This window comes from Pleurodeles waltl, chromosome 3_1 (genome assembly GCF_031143425.1).
Source record: "Pleurodeles waltl isolate 20211129_DDA chromosome 3_1, aPleWal1.hap1.20221129, whole genome shotgun sequence".
Taxonomy (NCBI): Eukaryota; Metazoa; Chordata; class Amphibia; order Caudata; family Salamandridae; genus Pleurodeles; species Pleurodeles waltl.
The window spans coordinates 1,783,149,039-1,783,168,656 of NC_090440.1; the positions used below are offsets into that span (position 1 = coordinate 1,783,149,039).

General features: G+C 42.3%; 1 protein-coding gene across 4 annotated transcripts in view; it reads left to right on the forward strand.

The window, feature by feature from the left end:
* RFTN2 (raftlin family member 2) overlaps positions 1-19,618 on the forward strand; it is a 478,219-nt gene that overhangs the window by 245,396 nt on the left and 213,205 nt on the right. The gene's annotated exons all lie outside the window — the stretch shown is intronic.

Here is a 19,618-nt window from a genome sequence, read left to right on the forward strand (position 1 = left end):
GGCATCTCTACCCGTTTCTTAATACATCTAAATGCACCGGTTTTCTGTTTTGTAATGCCATCATGATGAACCCACTGTAAATCTGCAGCGCTCTTTCCGAATATATTGTTTTAATGTCTTTGTTTTTGTGTGTGCCTTGGCTAGCAGACAGACATCTGAATTTTTCCACAGTTCATATTTTTTAAGGGGGATAATGATGTTCGTTGTGTGTTCCAGGGCCGTTAAATGCTCCCGCCCGAGATATTTACGTAATCCCTCCTGTTTGCCCTGGAAACTTCTGGGCCTGTTGGAGGCCTGCCGTGACACCGTGATAAAGATAGACCTTGAGCCTGGTGTCTGCCTGGCCACGGAAGAAATGAGCTCATAATGTCAGCAACGTATGTTATGTTACCAGGGTGGAACTTTTATTCATTTTTAAGCTAGAGTCCAGGAGGAAAAGTCGTCATTTAGTTAATAGAGGGATAACGTTCACAAGTGAGTGAAAACCTTTTATATTTATGGCACTGGCCAATATTTTTTATAAAATGCGACCACCACACTCCACTTCGCCCACACAAAATGCTTAGCATGTTCTACACATGCACTCTATCTCTCGCTGTCTTTCTCGACGGGACACATAGCCCCCGTTAGTTCGATAGGGTGTTGGACGTTGTTTGGTCCATAACGGGGTGTTGGTTAAAGTGCACAAAGTTCAAAGAGGCTCTTCAGACGTGGTGTGTATTAGACCCAGGTGTACATAGCTTTTATTTTAGAAGGGGCAGTATCTACATCTGGCACTGTATTGTTATGTATAGCAAGTGGATAGTTGGAGTCCCCAGGAGGTATGGCATATGAACAAATGTAGAAGCGATGGAGACCAAACCCCTGGAGGCACTGTTAAACACGCATTGGCATAACCAATAGGTCTCGCCTTTGGGGCCTTGTAAATATTTAGCCATCTAGAACATTATTCTGGGTGCTATAACATCTACTGTTCTTGAACAGGGGAGCCTTGACACTACTAGGCACATTATAGCACTGCATTGAAAAGTACCTATTTAAACTGTTATTTTTGCACACATGGTAGTTTGAACTCACATATCTGGAAGTGCTTTTGTACGCAATAATAAAGAAAAAAGAATTATAGTGAAATAAATAATTTGTTTGATAACAAAATTGAAGCCAAGAAGCTACACTGCGTCCAGGTTTTCAGGTTTCACCTTATATAAATCAGCCAATAAATGGGTTTTAATGTGTCTTTCCTTATGCTAAGACTTATTTTTATCTTAGTGCACTTTTCAAAATATAGCGCAAACTCGAGTGGAAGATTATTGGAGCTCTTTACATGACCACCAGTTCCATTACATAAACACTCTTTGCAATTCTCAAGCAATTCATTTAAACCACGCATTTTTAAAGTGCTTCATTGCCTTCCAAGGGTAGTATATAAATACAATAATAAAATACCACGTTCCAGTGGTTCCACAGGCTATTCATTATGTAACACAAAAGGATGATCGACGGAGAGCTGAATAATGCACTCACCCCCAGTCACAAATCTGGGTTTAATCCATCATTCTTTTGCTCACCATGCCACCCCAGTTTGGACCTAGCCATGTGCAAATCACTCTTGACCCTGTTCCTCATGGGAACAGTCCATCCCGAACTGCCAGGCCAGGTCCTCCCTGGACTGGAAACAAGCATACTGGGAGCGGTTTCAGGGTATCACCCTTCATCAGCCAGGCTACCTTGAATCCAGTAGCACAGTAAGCAAGGGACCCACGTCTGTGCATACGCTTCCCACTTAGGGCAACGTTAGCAACACAAAAGGATGGTGGACGGAGTGCTGAACAATGCAAACACTTACCCCCAGTCACAGATCTGGGTTTAATACATCGTTCTTTTGCTCACCATGCCACCTCAGTTTGGACCCAGCCATATGCAAATCAGTCTTGACCTTGTTCCTCATGGGAACAGTGAAGTGAGCTTGAAACAACGCGAAGGTAGGCTTGTAAGTTCCAATCATCAACTGTTTATTTCCACTGGTACAAGAATAAACTGAACAATAAATCACCCCAGCGCCAGCAGTCGGCCCTCCGATGTCAAAATCCCCAGCCGCGGCGTCCGACCGTTGCTCAGGAATCTCCGGCGTTCCTCGCTGCATAATTCAGCACGAGGAACACCGAAGAACCAAAACACGGGCACGTGTCAGCGTCTCCGCTGCGCGTGCGGTCTTATACACAGCTGAATACAGCTGACCGGCCCGCGCAGCGAACACGCTGCTATTACATTGTGCTTAAGCACTACAATTAGTTTTCTTTTTTAACAACAAAAAAAACAAACAACAAAACAAAAAAAACTTACAAATATACCCCTAAGGAAACCAAACAATAGTTTGATAAACATACATGCCAAGTATTGAAAGACAACATGTTCAACCTAAACAAATCCACATCACCGATATCTTATAGGTAACCTGTGTACTCTATCACTTTTTCTGGTAGGCACAAGATCCAAGCATGGACTTCCCCTCTTTGAACTGAAGTCCTTTGCTCCTCCAGTTTTTTTGACCTTTAGGCATTCCTTCTCTTTCGAATAATGATCCCCTTTATCTCGAGACGGCAACAAAACCTCCTTTGATTCCACTTTTACAACTTTACCTATGTTCCACCAGTTACCTCCATCAACACGCACAGCATTACCACATACCTTGTCAATCTTAAGTGGTTCAGAAAACTTAGAGTCACCTTTCTTCACAAAAACTGGCAATTTAATTCGCACCCAATCACCCACTGTGAACTGGACATCCTTCACACTCTTTTTCTTATCATAATACATTTTCTGTCTTCGTTGAGCATTTTCCACATTAGAACGAATTTTTGAGTGTATGTGTTCCTTACATGTAGTATTTTTAAAAAACTTATCCAACCAAGCTGGCCTAAAAAGAGTGGCAGGCTTTCTCCCTTTAAGTGCCTCAAACGGAGATACCCCTGTGGTGGTGTGAGGTGTTGTTCGGTAAAACCAAAGCATACTCTTAACAGCGGCGTCAACTACACATCCATTGGCTAACGCCCACTGAATACATTCACCAATCACTCTATTAAAACGTTCAACCAAACCATTAGTTTGCGGTTGATAGAAAGAACTTTTCAAATGTTTGATGGCACACTCATTTAAAAAACTATCAAATTCACTAGATACAAACTGAACCCCGTTGTCCGACACAAGTTCCTTAGGAAACCCTTCCTCTAAAAATACATCCTTTAAAAACGTTACACTTGACGTGGAATCTGCATGACTCACAAACTTCACATGAGGACACTTGGAAAAGTAATCAATAACAACATAAGCATACCGTAACTTAGGAGGAAGAGAATTAAAAGGTCCCAGCAAATCGATTCCTAACTTTTCCCAGGGACCTGCTGGACATTCTATTGGCTTTAGCGGAGGACTTGACGTTTTGAGAGTCTTATCACTAGATGAACAAATAAGACATGATTTGACTAATGTATCAATGTCTCTGTCCATTTGCGGCCACCAGTAGTATTCTCTCACCCTTTTTTTTGTAAACGTAGCACCCAAATGACCGTCATGTGCTTTTTGGATAATCTTATACCTTATAACATCAGGAGGAACAATCTTATCATTTCTCAACACTACCCCATCTTCAATAGACAGTTCTTCAGACACCTTTGAAAATGGTTGTTCACTCTGGTTCAAATTTTTTTCATGTGGCCACCCTTCCTCAATGTATGTCAAAATTCTAGAGAGAACATGATCACTTGAAGTCGCTTCTCTCCATTGGGTTTCAGTGAACGACCCAGTACGTTCCAAATCGATGACAGCAATGAAACAGTTTTCATCTTGACAATCCATTTCCTCTTCACAGTCTTCAGAAATCGGATTCCTGGATAGATAATCAGCCCTCACGTTCTTTCCCCCAGAAATGTGTACCACAGAGAAATCAAATTGTAACAACCTGGCAGCAAATCTTGCGATTCTTGGTGTGCTGCTTTTTACATTGGTACCATTTAGAATAGAAACTAATGGCTTATGATCTGTCTGAAGAACAAAATGTCTTCCCCATAAATACGACTTAAATTTTTCTATACCCCACCAACATGCCAATAACTCTTTTTCAATCACCGAATAATGTACTTCATTAGGCCTGAGTACTCTTGACGCAAATCCAATGGTATGTTCCTGCACCTCATTCATTTGCGTCAAAACAGCACCCAGACCGAATTTACTGGCATCCACTGTCAAACAACATTTCAAATTGTGATCATAAGATTGTAAAACTTTAGCACTACACAACTTCTGCTTAATCGAGCCAAAAGCTTCCATACACTCCGCATTCCACACAAACTCAGAATTAGTCTTGAGTAAATTAGAGATGGGTCTGACTAGCGTAGCAAAATTTTCAATAAACCTAGAATAAAACTCGCAAAGTCCCAAAAATGATTTGACACCACCCTTGTCCTGAGGAGCTGGTGCACTCACAATCGCATCCACCAGACCTGGTCTGGGATGCACACCTTCAGCTGTGATGACATGACCCAGATACTCTACAGACGTTTGTAAAAACTGACATTTTTCTCTTTTCAACACAACCCCAGCACCATCAAACTTACTTAAAACCTGTTTCAAAATTGAATCATGTTCCTCTCGGTCACCCGCATGTATCAACACATCATCCTGGAAAATACACACTTTGTCTATTCCTTTGAGAAGAGTAGACATAATCCTCTGAAATACAGACGCCGCTGACGCCAACCCAAACGGCATACGACAATATTGATATGTTCCCCACGGGGAAACAAAAGCCGTGAAGTGCCGAGAATCCTGAGTCAATTCAACTTGGTGATAAGCAGTAGCCAAATCAAGTTTAGAAAATAATTTCGCTCCATTAATACAGGAGAGCATCTCACCAATCTTAGGCAGGGGATGAGAGTCTACCCAGATCTCTTTGTTAAGTGCCCTCAAATCCACACATACTCTCAAATCTCCATTTTTTTTCTTTGCGACAACCAATGGAGATAACCATAATGAAGAGTCAACAGGTTCAATAATTCCTTTTTTTTTTTAAGTTATCTAATTCTTTTTCCAGCTCATCTCTGACACTGAATGGCACTCCTCTCAACTTATGTTTAATAGGAATAGCCTTATCCTTCACCTTAATCTTGTGTGTAAACCCTTTTATTTTCCCTAACTCACCAGAGAAAACCCATGGAAACTCATTCAACAAATTCTCAATATCAGAGGAGTCTCTGATAGCAGACACCTGTTCGCCTGGGCGCAAAACCATTCCAAACAGCCCTTGGTGAAACCATCCTAAAATGTTCAGTCCTTTCACTGCTACGTAGACCTTCCCAATAATGCGCCGACCCTTGAAAACCATGATGTCATCAAAATAACCTACTAAATCAATCCTCCTTCCCTCATAAGAGATAGGAGTCCTATCTGGTGGATTCAACTTTCTTGTTCCCCAGTTTTGTACAAAAAGCTCCTGGGTGATCATAGTGATTCTAGCACCCGAGTCAGCCAGTAACTTCAACGTTTTGTCTCCAACTTGAACAAAAACATATGGATCAATACAGTGCTCAGGATTACCAGACACTATGTCCTGGTCTCCCACCGCCAGAATCATCTCTTGTATTTCATTCATCAATTCATCCATCCTGTCATCAGTATCATCACTGACCACATTAACCTTAGTGAAACTGTTTTTGTTACTTTGACAAACCCTTGCAAAATGACCAATTTTGCCACACGATCTACATTGAACATTTTTTGCAGGACATGCTTTTCCACCTTTTACATGTAATGTGTAGCCGCATCTAAAACAGATATTAGACTGTTTGAAAAAACTACAGGATTTGTTCGCCTCGACTTTGTTGTGAGAAAATGCCATAGTCTTGCGTCTGTCATCCGATCTCTGAACTACATTCACCATTTCATCATTAGTACATTCCAATTCTTTAGCAGATTTAATAGCAGTCTCAATGCTTTTAGCAATCCTAATGGAATCCGACAAAGAAGGATCCCCCAAGGACAACAATTTTTGCTTTATAGCTTTATCAGAACAGTGACAAATAAATTGGTCACGTATTAACTGATCCGTAAATGTTTCAAAACGACACTCCGACACAAGTTTCCTCAGTACCGAAATGTACATGTTAACATCTTCTCCACTTTTTTGCTCTCTCCTAAAAAACTTATGTCTTGAAATAACTAAACTTGGTGGTGCATCAAATCTGTTGCCCAATTTCTTAATAGCGTCTTCAAATTCATCGAGTTCCTCGCCTTCATCCACTTGAACTTCTGGCAAATGTTTATATACCGACCTTCCCTCAAAACCTAAAGAATGGAGTAACAAGCATTTTTTTCTTTCCGGTCTAAATCTTGACGCTCCAATAGCACCCATATATGTTTCAAACGCATCATACCATTGCCTCCATGGTATAGTTGGCTCACCGGGTGTTTCCAAAAAAGGTGGCGGAGGGTTGACCGACTGCATGACTGGAAACGTAGACCCAAGAACTATTTACAAATGATGTTCAAAGATGTCCGCCACTCTTTCCATCGAAAATGGGCCTGCCTGCACCATCACCTCCAGAATGAGGGATCATGGGAGAAAATACATGAAAAAAAAACTCGCTGTAATTAGTCCAGGAGGTCATACATTAGCAGAGAACTAGTACTAGCACGAGTGGGCTACACGATGTGTGCCTGGGGTGATCCAGTTTCACAGCTCCTCGTCGCCAAAATGAAGTGAGCTTGAAACAACGCGAAGGTAGGCCTGTAAGTTCCAATCATCAACTGTTTATTTCCACTGGTACAAGAATAAACTGTAAACTGAACAATAAATCACCCCAGCGCCAGCAGTCGGCCCTCCGATGTCAAAATCCCCAGCCGCGGCGTCCGACCGTTGCTCAGGAATCTCCAGCGTTCCTCGCTGCATAATTCAGCACGAGGAACACCGAAGAACCAAAACACGGGCGCGTGTCAGCGTCTCCGCTGCGCGCGCGGTCTTATACACAGCTGAATACAGCTGACCGGCCCACGCAGCGAACACGCTGCTATTACATTGTGCTTAAGCACTACAAACAGTCCAGCCCGAACTTCCAGGCCAGGTCCTCCCTGGACCGGAAACAAGCAATCAACACTCTGTCCATCATTTTATTTTGTGATATTGCCTTGTGCACCTTATGTGGCTAGGGTATGCCCAGACGTGGGTCCCTTGCTTGCTGCACCACTGGATTCAAGCTAGCCTGGCTGATGAAGGGTGATACCCTGAAACTGGTTCTAGGATGCTTGAATCCTATCTAGGAGGACCTGGCTTGGCAGTTCAGGCTGGACAGCTCCCATTGGGAGCAGGGTCAATACTGATTTGCATATAGCTGGGACCAAACTGGGGTGACGTGGCAAGCAAAATAACAATGGATTAAACCCAGATCTGTGACTGGGTGTGAGGGTTTGAAAAGTTTCAAGACTCTGTCTGTCATTTTATTGTGTGATATTCATTATGTATACATGCAAAGGTACAAGAAGTTTGCTCATGGTGTGAAATACTGGAGCCCCCTTTCCCTCTTTTCTCTTTTGCAATTTTATATACAGCAAGCTCAGCCGTTCAAGGTTGATTCCTTCTGCTCTTCGTTAAAAAAAGTAAATTTAGTCAGTCTAGTGATCTCCCTAACGAAGGAGAAGAAGCTTATTTCCCAAGCAGTATGATTTTTACAGTCCTCTGTTTCTTCTGGAAACTTTTTTTCTGATCTTGCTGATTTCCCATAAAATATACCTACATGATTAAAAAACAAGTGAGGGGAAAACATTATTGATGGAGGGAAAGTAAGCAACAGGGGACTGATGCCAGGCCGTGGTGGAAGCTCTGCTGTGTGTGATCAATGGGGGGGAAGGGCCAAGATGCTGATAAGGGGGCTGGCACTGGGCCATGATGCATTTTCTGCAAGTCTGAGTTAACGCACTCTGAAAGCTGAGAAACTCAGAAAATATTCTGAGAAGTAGATAGCTGAGGGGAGTCAGAGGGTGCGAGAGAGAGGGAATGAGGGAAGGAGGGTCCACAAGTACTGGTCACACTTGAGAAAAATACTAATACAATGCAGTGGCAGCTTAGGGGAGCAAGAGGGTGCGAGAGAGGGAGGGAGGGAGGAAAGGAGGCACCACAAGTACTGGCTACACTCGAGAAAAATACTAATACAATGCTGTAACAAAAAAATAAAATACTGATCGGAAACTAAATAAACAAGCAACAGCGGGAGGAGAGTGATTGGGGGACAGGACAAGAAATGAGATACAAACATGATTTACAACTGTGAGCGCGTTGGCTTCAGAAGAATTACGAGAATACGAGCTGAGGCAGTCGAAATAAATAGTGCACCGAAAGTAGCTTAAATAGCCAGAAGCTAAATGAGACATGTAACAAGACGAGTCTCCAAGGGAGGGAACAATACACCAAAAGGAGGGACAAATGGCATTGATTTACCACTGAAAAGCAAGGAATTTCTAAAAGTACACAAAGGAACAAATGAAAAGCAATGGACGTGCTAAAAGTTCACAGAGTAGATACAGCATGTCTTGAAGCGACAGTGCATGCCCTGCCGGGGTGAGATCTAAAAGCAGGGCCCATATTTATGGCCTTTGTGGCATACGGCAGGGCAGCGGAGCAAGTCAGCTTGCTACACTGCCCTGCGTCACAGTTAAAGGGCAGGAATGTGCCGTATGTATTCAATATAGTGCATTCCTGTCCTTTCTCCCTGTGCTGGCGCCCTTTTGACTGCCTAGCGCCAATGCAGGCACCCTTTCACCATGGTGCATGCACGATTGTTTGTGTTCAGGAAGAGACACCTTCCTGCACAAACACAATCCTGAGGGGCTTTTTTTATGTGCACCACACATAGAAAGAAGAAAAAACGAGGAGAAATAAACATATTTTCCTCATTACGCCTCTCCTGGGGAGGCATATCTTTTTGGCGCATTCCCAGGTTTACAAGATATTGTAAATCTACGAATGCCTCAAAATCCATGGATGTTGCAGGGAACACCCACGCAACACCCATGGAAACACTTCCCTGGCTCAGAGTAATGTTACACAGCGACTTGCACTGAGTTGCATTGCCCGGGAATTATGAAGCCTTCATGAATCTCATTTAAGGTTTGCGTCAATCTTGCACTATGTTGCATGGTCCTAGGATGTGTATTATGGAGGGTTTACCTAGAAGCAAAGGAGGCACAGCCCCTGGAGGTACTGTTAGGTATCTAGAGTAGGTAAGATTACAGTAAGTGGGTTAAATCTGTAACCCTCCATAACTTATGTCTCCACAGTTGTTCGATTTGGCCTTGTGACACTTTATTGTTTTTCATGTGAGGGCAGCTCAGCTCCTGTCCTGCTGGGGTGGGTAGTTTAATAGTACTGAAATGTGGGTTGGTGGTCAAAGCCTTTGCAGTTGATTTGAGCACTCATCTGACTTGCATGAACTGTGCATATCTCATGGATGACTGCTGAGCAGTGTTGATAAAAGACTAGATACTGCTTGGTGTATCCTCAAACTGAAAAGACTGATGAGTAAGAAGGGTGGAGGGTTAAAGGGCTTGTAACCATAATCCTCATTGCACAGGTTTCTATACTTCTCCTTCACTGTCTAATTTTGCTTCCCTCACTTCTTTTTATGTGGTCAGTGTCTTTCACCATTGTGATATTATCTGAGCACCACAAACAAGATTCGTAGGTGAAGGGTTTTGCATTTGTGTCATCAGTGAAGGAGGCTGGATGTCCATATTTTAACGAGGTTTAAATGGAGAGCAAATTTGCTCACTCCTGGATATGAAACATCCTTAAAGTGTAAGAACTGTGACAAGGAATAGTAAACCTGAGTAACTGTGTATTTCTAAAGGGTCATATCGTCATGAATCTCTATTATTTTAACCCCTTTTGGATAGGGAATTTATTTTTATTTAAAATAACTAATTTTCCGATTACAAAGGTGTGAATTGCTATCATTCATTTCAGGTTGAAGTTTTGCCAATTCATGACGTTTGACATACTTCTTTAGAAGTCATATATATATATATATATTTTCAACCTCAACGCATATATATATGAGTGACAATCGCCAAAGCTTTTCGTGTTAAGTATAAGGGAAATTGCGCCTCAAATGCATATATTTTGCATGCTGTTTTTCCATGCAAATTCTTAGAGTGAGTGGAAGTTAGTTTATTTGGCTTTTATCCACTGCAATAGTCTACAAAATCCCTGGTTTTCGGCTGCTCAGGGATAGAATATCGGACGCAAGGGGACGCTGTGATAGACCTCAGAGCGGCAATCCATTGAACTTGGAACAGTGGTGGCACAACAATTGCGTTTTCCCCTGCTTGTCAGGGTAAAGATATGTGAGAATCGAATAGACAGAAAGAGGCTACAAAGGAGGCTCTAAACAACCCCTCATTAAAATGTTTCTTTTTCTTCACATCCCTTATAATTGCTTGTGCTAATGTTTTACATACATTTTGTCATTTGTAGTGTTCTAGGTTAGTGTGTAGTAAATATATGTAACTATATTATTGTGGTACTTCCTTACATCCAAAGTAATGGGCCTGACATAAATAATTCTGCAAGAGCTCATGGCAGATTTGAAATAGTCCAGAAACTGAACAGTTATTTTCAAAGTCCTGCATCCTACTAGCAACAATAGCTGGACTCTATTCTTGCTGCCATAGAACATTCTAGGACATTGCTGGAACCATTTCCAGTGTCCACTCCCCACCCGCTTGTGGCTAAACTGCAAGACTATAGGGCCAGCATGAAGTATTGCAAGAGACACACTCGAAATTGAAAACAGCAGCATTATGTTAATCCTGGATGATAGCATTGTGATGCAGTGCCAACGTGCCTTCTTCACAGGGGTTAAGCACAGACGGCTCTAGTTGGACCTCTCCTATTGCCTTCCTTTTCCCGCCACGTTCTGGGTCGTTTCAGCAGATAAATCCAACTTCGACAATCCTTTAGTGACCTGGGAAGGATTCTAGAGCAACTATCGGGCACTAGCCTTCCTTCGAATCAGGAAAAGCACACAATGTCATGGCATAGGCTCAGACGATCTTCCCAGCAAAGAGTTGGTGTTGTGGCCAGCTGCTCAGTCCCATCAGAGGCACAGATAGACAATGACAGGCAATCAGCTTTAGAAATGGCAGCATCATTCCATGACTATGGCTTGTCTGACACCACCGAACCTCAGGACTCAGCCAGTGATGTTAAATCCTCTACACCTCACAGTTCTCTGCTGGAGTCGCCAGTCCCCTCTGATGTTACACCTCAGGCTACTGATTACCTGCTATAACACCTCAAGCGAATGATTCTCAGGAAATGATCAGGCCTTTTCCTTCTCCTCTCCTTCCTTTTATCTGTCAGTTGGTACCCCCTTGCCTTCCTGTCTTCAAACTTGGCTAGGGTCATCACTGTAGTTGCACAACCACCTACTAACTAAATCCCGCACTGGGTCGATCTCTGCTGCAGCATTATTAATATTGCCTATATACATCCCCATAGGTGTCCTTGCTTACTGGCAAGCCACTTGGGCTTGAAATGGACTTCCACCAACCAATTGTAGTACTCTGTGCCCACAGAATACTGCATACCCATTGTAATAGGTTTGTTCAGGGAGCCTTTTACCCTCCACCTTAAGTATTCTTGTTAACTTTAATATTTTGTTTCTTTTGCAGGCTACCTTCAGTGCTTCAGTTCATAAACAATCAGCTTGGGAATCGTATCTCCCTTGTAATGCATCCTAACCTTTTCTAGTATTGGATCTTTCATAGATTCATATGCTTGAAACGTACCCTGTTGTCGTAGTGAGAGTCCCATGGTACCATAGAAAGCAGTAGAGAAAAAACTTACATAGAAGTCAGTATCAAAGGACATTCACTTTGATAGCTTATTAACATTATTTAAAAAGACCCAAAGTCCAGCCAATCAGGCGACAGCACCCTTTAGAGCCTCACCACAGAGGCTCCCATCTCAGATTTTCTACCGCACACCGAATCTTGCAGAGAAAGCACGTTTGCTTTGCCTTGCCCTCGTGCAAGATGTGAGGATGATTTGTACTTTACAGTGCTTCTTAGGTTGGTGGAGATGCAATCGTATTCCTTTGTATCCAGAATGCGTCTCCAAAATTGACCAGAAACGTGCTAGGAGTCCTTCAAGTAAGCTGTCCATTACATTGGGAAAACAGCGGTAAGACATTGCATACCAGTAATGTATATGGGAAGGAGCTTGTAGGTTGTTTTACATGCTCATAGTATCACTCATAAGATATTGTGTTAGAAGAGCAACAATGCAAACACCTCCATCAAGGATTTCATTTATCCTTTCAAGGTGAAACTGCAGAGAAAACACACTTGCTTTACCCTGGCCATATGCAAGACGTTAGGATTATATGTACTTTGCAGAAGTAGGTGCGTTTTTGTATGGTGGAGATGCGATCCTATTCCTGTGAATCAAGAACGCATCTCCAAAATCGGAACCACAGGGGGAGCCTCAAGCCCCCACGGTCCCAGCCGGCTCCTGCAGGAGACAGCATTGCTCCCACACGCAGGGAGCTGCTAAATATACGTAGGAGCGATATTTCACCTTTTTCCCTCCCTGCATGATACAGGGCAGGGAGACAGATGTAGACTCCGCTCTCAGCAAGCGGTAGCAGTTTTCACGTTCCTGCTTGCTGGGAGTGGAGTTAGTATTTGCTTTTGCTTGGTGGGAGCTGTTACAGCTCCTGCCAAGCAAAAGCAAACAGCTGTCTCCCAAGGGTGGGCACCTCGGGAGATAACAGGACCCTGCCCCGGGAGTTGGCCGACTGCAGTCCCATTAATGGCTGCAGGAGGGGAGCGGAGGGCAGTGTGGCCCTCCTTCTTTAATTGACATGGGCCAGCCCCGGGGAGGTGATGGTCCCCAGGAATGTACATGGCCTGAGTCCCCCTCCCAGATTTTATCAAGTCTTTGGCCCGAGGAGGTGGTGATCCCTGGGGCCCACTGGGTTCACACGGCCAACCCATGCATTTTTCTCTTTAGCCCTAGGAAGGTGGTGGTCCAGAAGGCATGCAAAGCACCAGAAGGGGGGTACATGCTGCCCCGCCACTATTTTGGCAAAGCCCAGGGGACGTGGCAGTCCCCGTGGCTCAAATGAGCCCTAGAAGGGGGGCCCCGTGAGCCCCCTCCTTAATTTTTTTAAATAGCCTTATGCCCACAGGACCTGGCCCACCCCAGAGCTACATTTTAAACAAGTGCAGGAGACCGTACTTGTTTTTTGTTTTTGTATATTCGACTGATTAGCAGATCCTCCATGATTTTTTGTGAAAATGTAAACGGATGTACGCCAAATCACAGAAAGCACGGTTTATGGACCAAAAGCTAGCTTTCTGCCAAATTTGATGTAATTCCATCCAGCGGTTAGAGCTGTAGTCCTGTTCAAAATCCATATGGGAATTAACTTTGGCAACAGTTTTTTTACAGCCACCTCTTTCTCAGCCCCTGCTTGATGAATCACTACGAAACTTACCAGGCACAATAAGACACGGCAAGACCATTTTTGGGGAAAATTTTGTGAATCTTCATTAAATTGCACCAAAGTTATAAGCAAATAAAAAACTCTTTTCCTATGGAAAGTAGGTCGTAACTATAACTACCTACAAGTAGGTAATATTCTGACTAACCATCATGTCAGAACTCACTAAAAAAGGATCAATCCGGCCCTTGTGGGACACGTGGGGAAAAAGAGGCTTCACGCAGAGGACCTACATAAAGACTGCATTTACTGCCTGCATCTGGTTCGCAAGGTGAAAGACTGCAAAATATGTCACAACTTTTCACAAAAGACATTGAAAGACAGCAAGGGTAGACTTATATTCTGGCTACAAAAGTTGAAATCCAGAAATGTGCCTTTCTCTGAGGACAGTGATCAAACCTGCCAGGAACTGTCGAGGTGGGGGTGCTGGCTAGGCTGGTGGCAGGGAAGACAAAGGAGGCAGAATACTGGTACATAGCTGCCCAAGATCACACAGAGAGTCAGAAGAGGTGATCCAAAGGGGAAGCTCTGTTCAAGGGAATAAGCGAGATAAGGCTCAGAACAGAAAGAACAGGCATTCAAGAGCCAGTGTGGCACTCAGACTAACTAATACCCCAGGACAAACGTGCAAGATATATATATATCTGTCATGGATGAATAGCATTCGAAACGGGCGGAAGCAGTGTGCAATATTTTTAATGAGGAACAAGGATATCTGTCTCTCAATGGAGCAACAATAAGTAGTGTCCTAGAGCCCTCCAGAACTTTGAAACAACATTTATTCCTGTATGAAAAGTTAGTGAAAAAGGAAATGAACCGCTGGTGGGAGACTACATCTTTGGATAATTATATTGAGGTGGGCAGGGTCCCTAGGGGTTTACGTATTTTAATTACCCCCACATACCAAAATCCCAATCTGAAATTGTTGGAGGATTGGTCAGCTCTATTGGCTTCCACGTGCAAAGGGATGTTGGGCCTATTATCTAAATGCGCAAAATTGGAACTTGAACAAACGTCCGAAGAGATAGTGAAAATAAAAAAGATTTTGGATCAATATACTAAACAGGATGAAATAAAAAAAATTATAACATGTATGGAGCAGAGACTCAATAAATATGAACAGGAAATTCAGATGAAGAAAAGGATGAAATTCTTGAGAGACAAACATGATTATGTATCTGGCTGTATCCTTACGTTTGGTAGGAAATATGATAATGTAGTGAGAGTTTTCAAACAAGGGGGGTGGATTGAGACAGCAAGAATTGGGCACACCTGAATCTGGTTCAGGAATTTATTCGGATTTGGAAGAGCCTCCAAGTGGTGGCAATAGGGATGGTGTGCCTCTATCCACCTTGGATGAGTATCATTTTTTACGGCAAAGCCGAGGCCCGCAAGACGAACCTTGGCTAGGAGGAAAAGACGCAGACAGCGACAAAGGTGTAAAAATACGAGACGTGGGAAAAAGAAACAACACAGAATTGCCACATGGGAAATTAACACAGCAAACAAAGAAAAGATAATGGGTGAGAACCAATTAACTGTTGTCAGTTTATCATCTCATGAACTCAATCCAGGTGAACAATCTCTTTTGGAGTTAGGTTTATCATTTTGTCCTGTAGCTAATATGGATTATTGTAGAACTCACATTGATGTGTCCGTGTTCTGTTGAAAGTTAAAATTATTAAAGATGTTCACGCAACAGAGGAATGGACTTTCAAGAACTTCTGTCTTAGTTCCTGGTTGTGTATCACACTTTTGATAATATGTGTTTCAGTGACATTAAGGGCCTTAGGACTTTGCATGATTTGGAATATGGTGTAGAGTCCTCTCAATCAGAAAGGGAGTTTTGTTTTCAATGAATTTAGAGTTGGATAGAACAAGCAGCAACTCATTTAAACCTAAATCAAAGTGTAACCCTAATACTCCACATGACAACATTGACACTTTTCAGGAATTAGTGACAAAGGATCTATTGAAGATGTGGCAGAAAAGTAAGAACCATTTTGCTCAAAATAATCTCACTGTATCTCAGAAATTGGTTCTTCAATCATTAGCAGACGATTCTAATGTAGTAATTAAACTCTCTGATAAGGGTGGAAATGTAGTCTTCTGGGATGTGCAGGAATATTTGAAGGAAGTTGGTAGACAGCTTATGAGATCAAGAGATTATGAGATCTCATCGCATGAAACATATACAGGGAGTGCAGAATTATTAGGCAAGTTGTATTTTTGAGGATTAATTTTATTATTGAACAACAACCATGTTCTCAATGAACCCAAAAAACTCATTAATATCAAAGCTGAATATTTTTGGAAGTAGTTTTTAGTTTGTTTTTAGTTTTAGCTATGTTAGGGGGATATCTGTGTGTGCAGGTGACTATTACTGTGCATAATTATTAGGCAACTTAACAACAAAAAAAATATATACCCATTTCAATTATTTATTATTACCAGTGAAACCAATATAACATCTCAACATTCACAAATATACATTTCTGACATTCAAAAACAAAACAAAAACAAATCAGTGACCAATATAGCCACCTTTCTTTGCAAGGACACTCAAAAGCCTGCCATCCTTGGATTCTGTCAGTGTTTTGATCTGTTCACCATCAACATTGCGTGCAGCAGCAACCACAGCCTCCCAGACACTGTTCAGAGAGGTGTACTGTTTTCCCTCCTTGTAAATCTCACATTTGATGATGGACCACAGGTTCTCAATGGGGTTCAGATCAGGTGAACAAGGAGGCCATGTCATTAGATTTCCTTCTTTTATACCCTTTCTTGCCAGCCACGCTGTGGAGTACTTGGACGCGTGTGATGGAGCATTGTCCTGCATGAAAATCATGTTTTTCTTGAAGGATGCAGACTTCTTCCTGTACCACTGCTTGAAGAAGGTGTCTTCCAGGAACTGGCAGTAGGACTGGGAGTTGAGCTTGACTCCATCCTCAACCCGAAAAGGCCCCACAAGCTCATCTTTGATGATACCAGCCCAAACCAGTACTCCACCTCCACCTTGCTGGCGTCTGAGTCGGACTGGAGCTCTCTGCCCTTTACCAATCCAGCCACGGGCCCATCCATCTGGCCCATCAAGACTCACTCTCATTTCATCAGTCCATAAAACCTTAGAAAAATCAGTCTTGAGATATTTATTGGCCCAGTCTTGACGTTTCAGCTTGTGTGTCTTGTTCAGTGGTGGTCGTCTTTCAGCCTTTCTTACCTTGGCCATGTCTCTGAGTATTGCACACCTTGTGCTTTTGGGCACTCCAGTGATGTTGCAGCTCTGAAATATGGCCAAACTGGTGGCAAGTGGCATCGTGGCAGCTGCACGCTTGACTTTTCTCAGTTCATGGGCAGTTATTTTGCGCCTTGGTTTTTCCACACGCTTCTTGCGACCCTGTTGACTATTTTGAATGAAACGCTTGATTGTTCGATGATCACGCTTCAGAAGCTTTGCAATTTTAAGAGTGCTGCATCCCTCTGCCAGATATCTCACTATTTTTGACTTTTCGGAGCCTGTCAAGTCCTTCTTTTGACCCATTTTGCCAAAGGAAAGGAAGTTGCCTAATAATTATGCACACCTGATATAGGGTGTTGATGTCATTAGACCACACCCCTTCTCATTACAGAGATGCACATCACCTAATATGCTTAATTGGTAGTAGGCTTTCGAGCCTATACAGCTTGGAGTAAGACAACATGCATAAAGAGGATGATGTGGTCAAAATACTCATTTGCCTAATAATTCTGCACTCCCTGTAAGCAGTCTATAGGATGTTACTACAGTAAACTTGGAGAATGGAGGGAACAAGGTCTTCTTAGTACAGAAGAATTTCAGTTCCTATATGTACAAAAACCAGTGGCACCCTGTTTTTATATGCTTTCAGAAATCCATAAAATAAGACCAATCCTCCAGGGAGGCTAGTCATTTCGGCAAATAGTAGTCTTTTGAAACCTACCTCCACTTATTTGGATTTCTTCCTGTTACCTTATATGTTGAATCTTTCTTCCTACTGCAGGGACAGTGCAGATTTAATCTTTAGAATTGAGGAAATACCTTGGCAGTCCACATATGTTTTGGTTACCATAGATGTTGTGGCTTTGTATACATGCATTCACCATGCATTGGGAATTGGGGCATGAAGACACTTTTTTGTGACAAGGCTATCCATATGTATGATCATACCATGATGTTATTAGATTTGCTGTATTTTTGTCTTAGTCACAGTTTTTTCATCTTTAGCAAGAAATGGTGTAGACAGGTGACTGTCACGGCCATGGGGAGCTGCTTTGCTCCATGTTTCGCTGGCATGTTTATGGGCTAGTGGGACAACAACATGTTTGGACAGATGAGAACGAGCATTGGATGAGGCACCTAGCCCTTTGGACAAGGTACGTTGATGACATTTTTGTCATCTGGGATGGTTCTGCTAGTCTTTTGCTTGGTGTTTTGAAATTCATATCGAGTAATGAGCTAAATCTAGCTTTTACTCACCAGTTCCATAGTAGTGCAATTGACGTTTGTGATGTGCATGTGGAGATTCAGGGAGGCAAGGTGTGCACTAGCTTTCATCGGACCAATTTGAAGGGAGCATCCCCTTTGGGAAATTATTGAGTGTCAGGCGTAATTGTAGTGATGTGAATGCATATGAGAAAGCAGAGGCCATCATGCTACATAGATTCCAAGTGAGAGGATTTCTCCATCGAGTCCTTATGGCGGCTAGAGATAGAGCAAGAAGTGCCCCTAGAAAGGATCTCTTTATAAAGAAATCTAGAATTTCTACAGATGAGGGGAAGGAGAGACTCATTACCTTTTACAGTGCCATATCACAAGAGATCAGAAGGATGAGCTTGAAACATTGGCATGTGGTGAAATCGGACAGTGTGATTGGTGGTAAGGTCTCGCCTTCCCCTTTGATTACTTATCGCAAAGCAAGATCAGTGAGAGACTTTCTGGTGCATAGTGACATGAAGAAGGCTCCCAAACAGGGCAGTTGGCTGACTGAACAGAAGGGCTTTTTTAAGTGTGGCAGCTGCAAATCCTGCAAGAACAGTGTAAATGTGAAGACATATTCAATCCAAGTGGACAGGAGAGACAGATTAATAAGGTAATCATATGTGCAATAATGATTTCTTTGTATATGTTTTAGAATGCCCATGTGGCTTACGATATATTGGAAGTACAGTTGTTCCTGTCAAGAAGCGCATCCTGGAGCATTTGAGAGGGATTAGAAATTGTTATATAATTATCCTTTGGCGAGACATTGGGAACAAGAACATGCCAAAAATTCTGATTCTCTTTCCTTTTTTGGTATTGACAGGGTGGAGGTATCAACAAGAGGAGGCAACAGAGAGAGGAAACTCCAGATCTTGGAGTCTGAATATATTGTGCGTATTAACAGTAAGGCCCGATGGGTCTGAATCTTGATGAGGAGATTTCGGTCCATATAGGATAAAAGTATTTATAACATGGGACAATCAGTAGCACCTTTCTCGTTACTTGTATTATGTTTATGATTGGGTTTATGGAAGACAAGAGTTAGGGGCATCCCTCTATTTGTAATGCATTTTTGCTCTCTTAGTTTGCTATGGTGGAATAATAGGTAGAAGTCTTTTCAGTACTCTCCTTAGTTTATATATTCATATATTCATTTATGCGGGTGCACTGGTTTGTTTATTGGTTGAAGTTAGGCATGAGAAAATAAAATAAAATTAATTGGGTTAATATATAAGATGAATATCTAATCTTTATAATGAGATCTAGGAAGGGCTACGAGTGAATGGTCAGTTAAATCATGTGATTAAAACAGTTTTCTTAGGGGATGACTTCATGGTCCTCTTGAATAATGGATTGCAGGTATCAATGATGTGTGAGTTCATATACAATTTGTTCTCATGTATAAATTAATCCCAGTTTACTACTGAACCGATATGTAGGATACTGACACTTTAGAAATTGAGTTTACATTATTATTTTGGTTTTTATGTAGTAGATATGTCATAATGTCTAGGGATTATGATATGTTGTGTGGCCACTTGACCTGAATATAGATATCTGTATAATG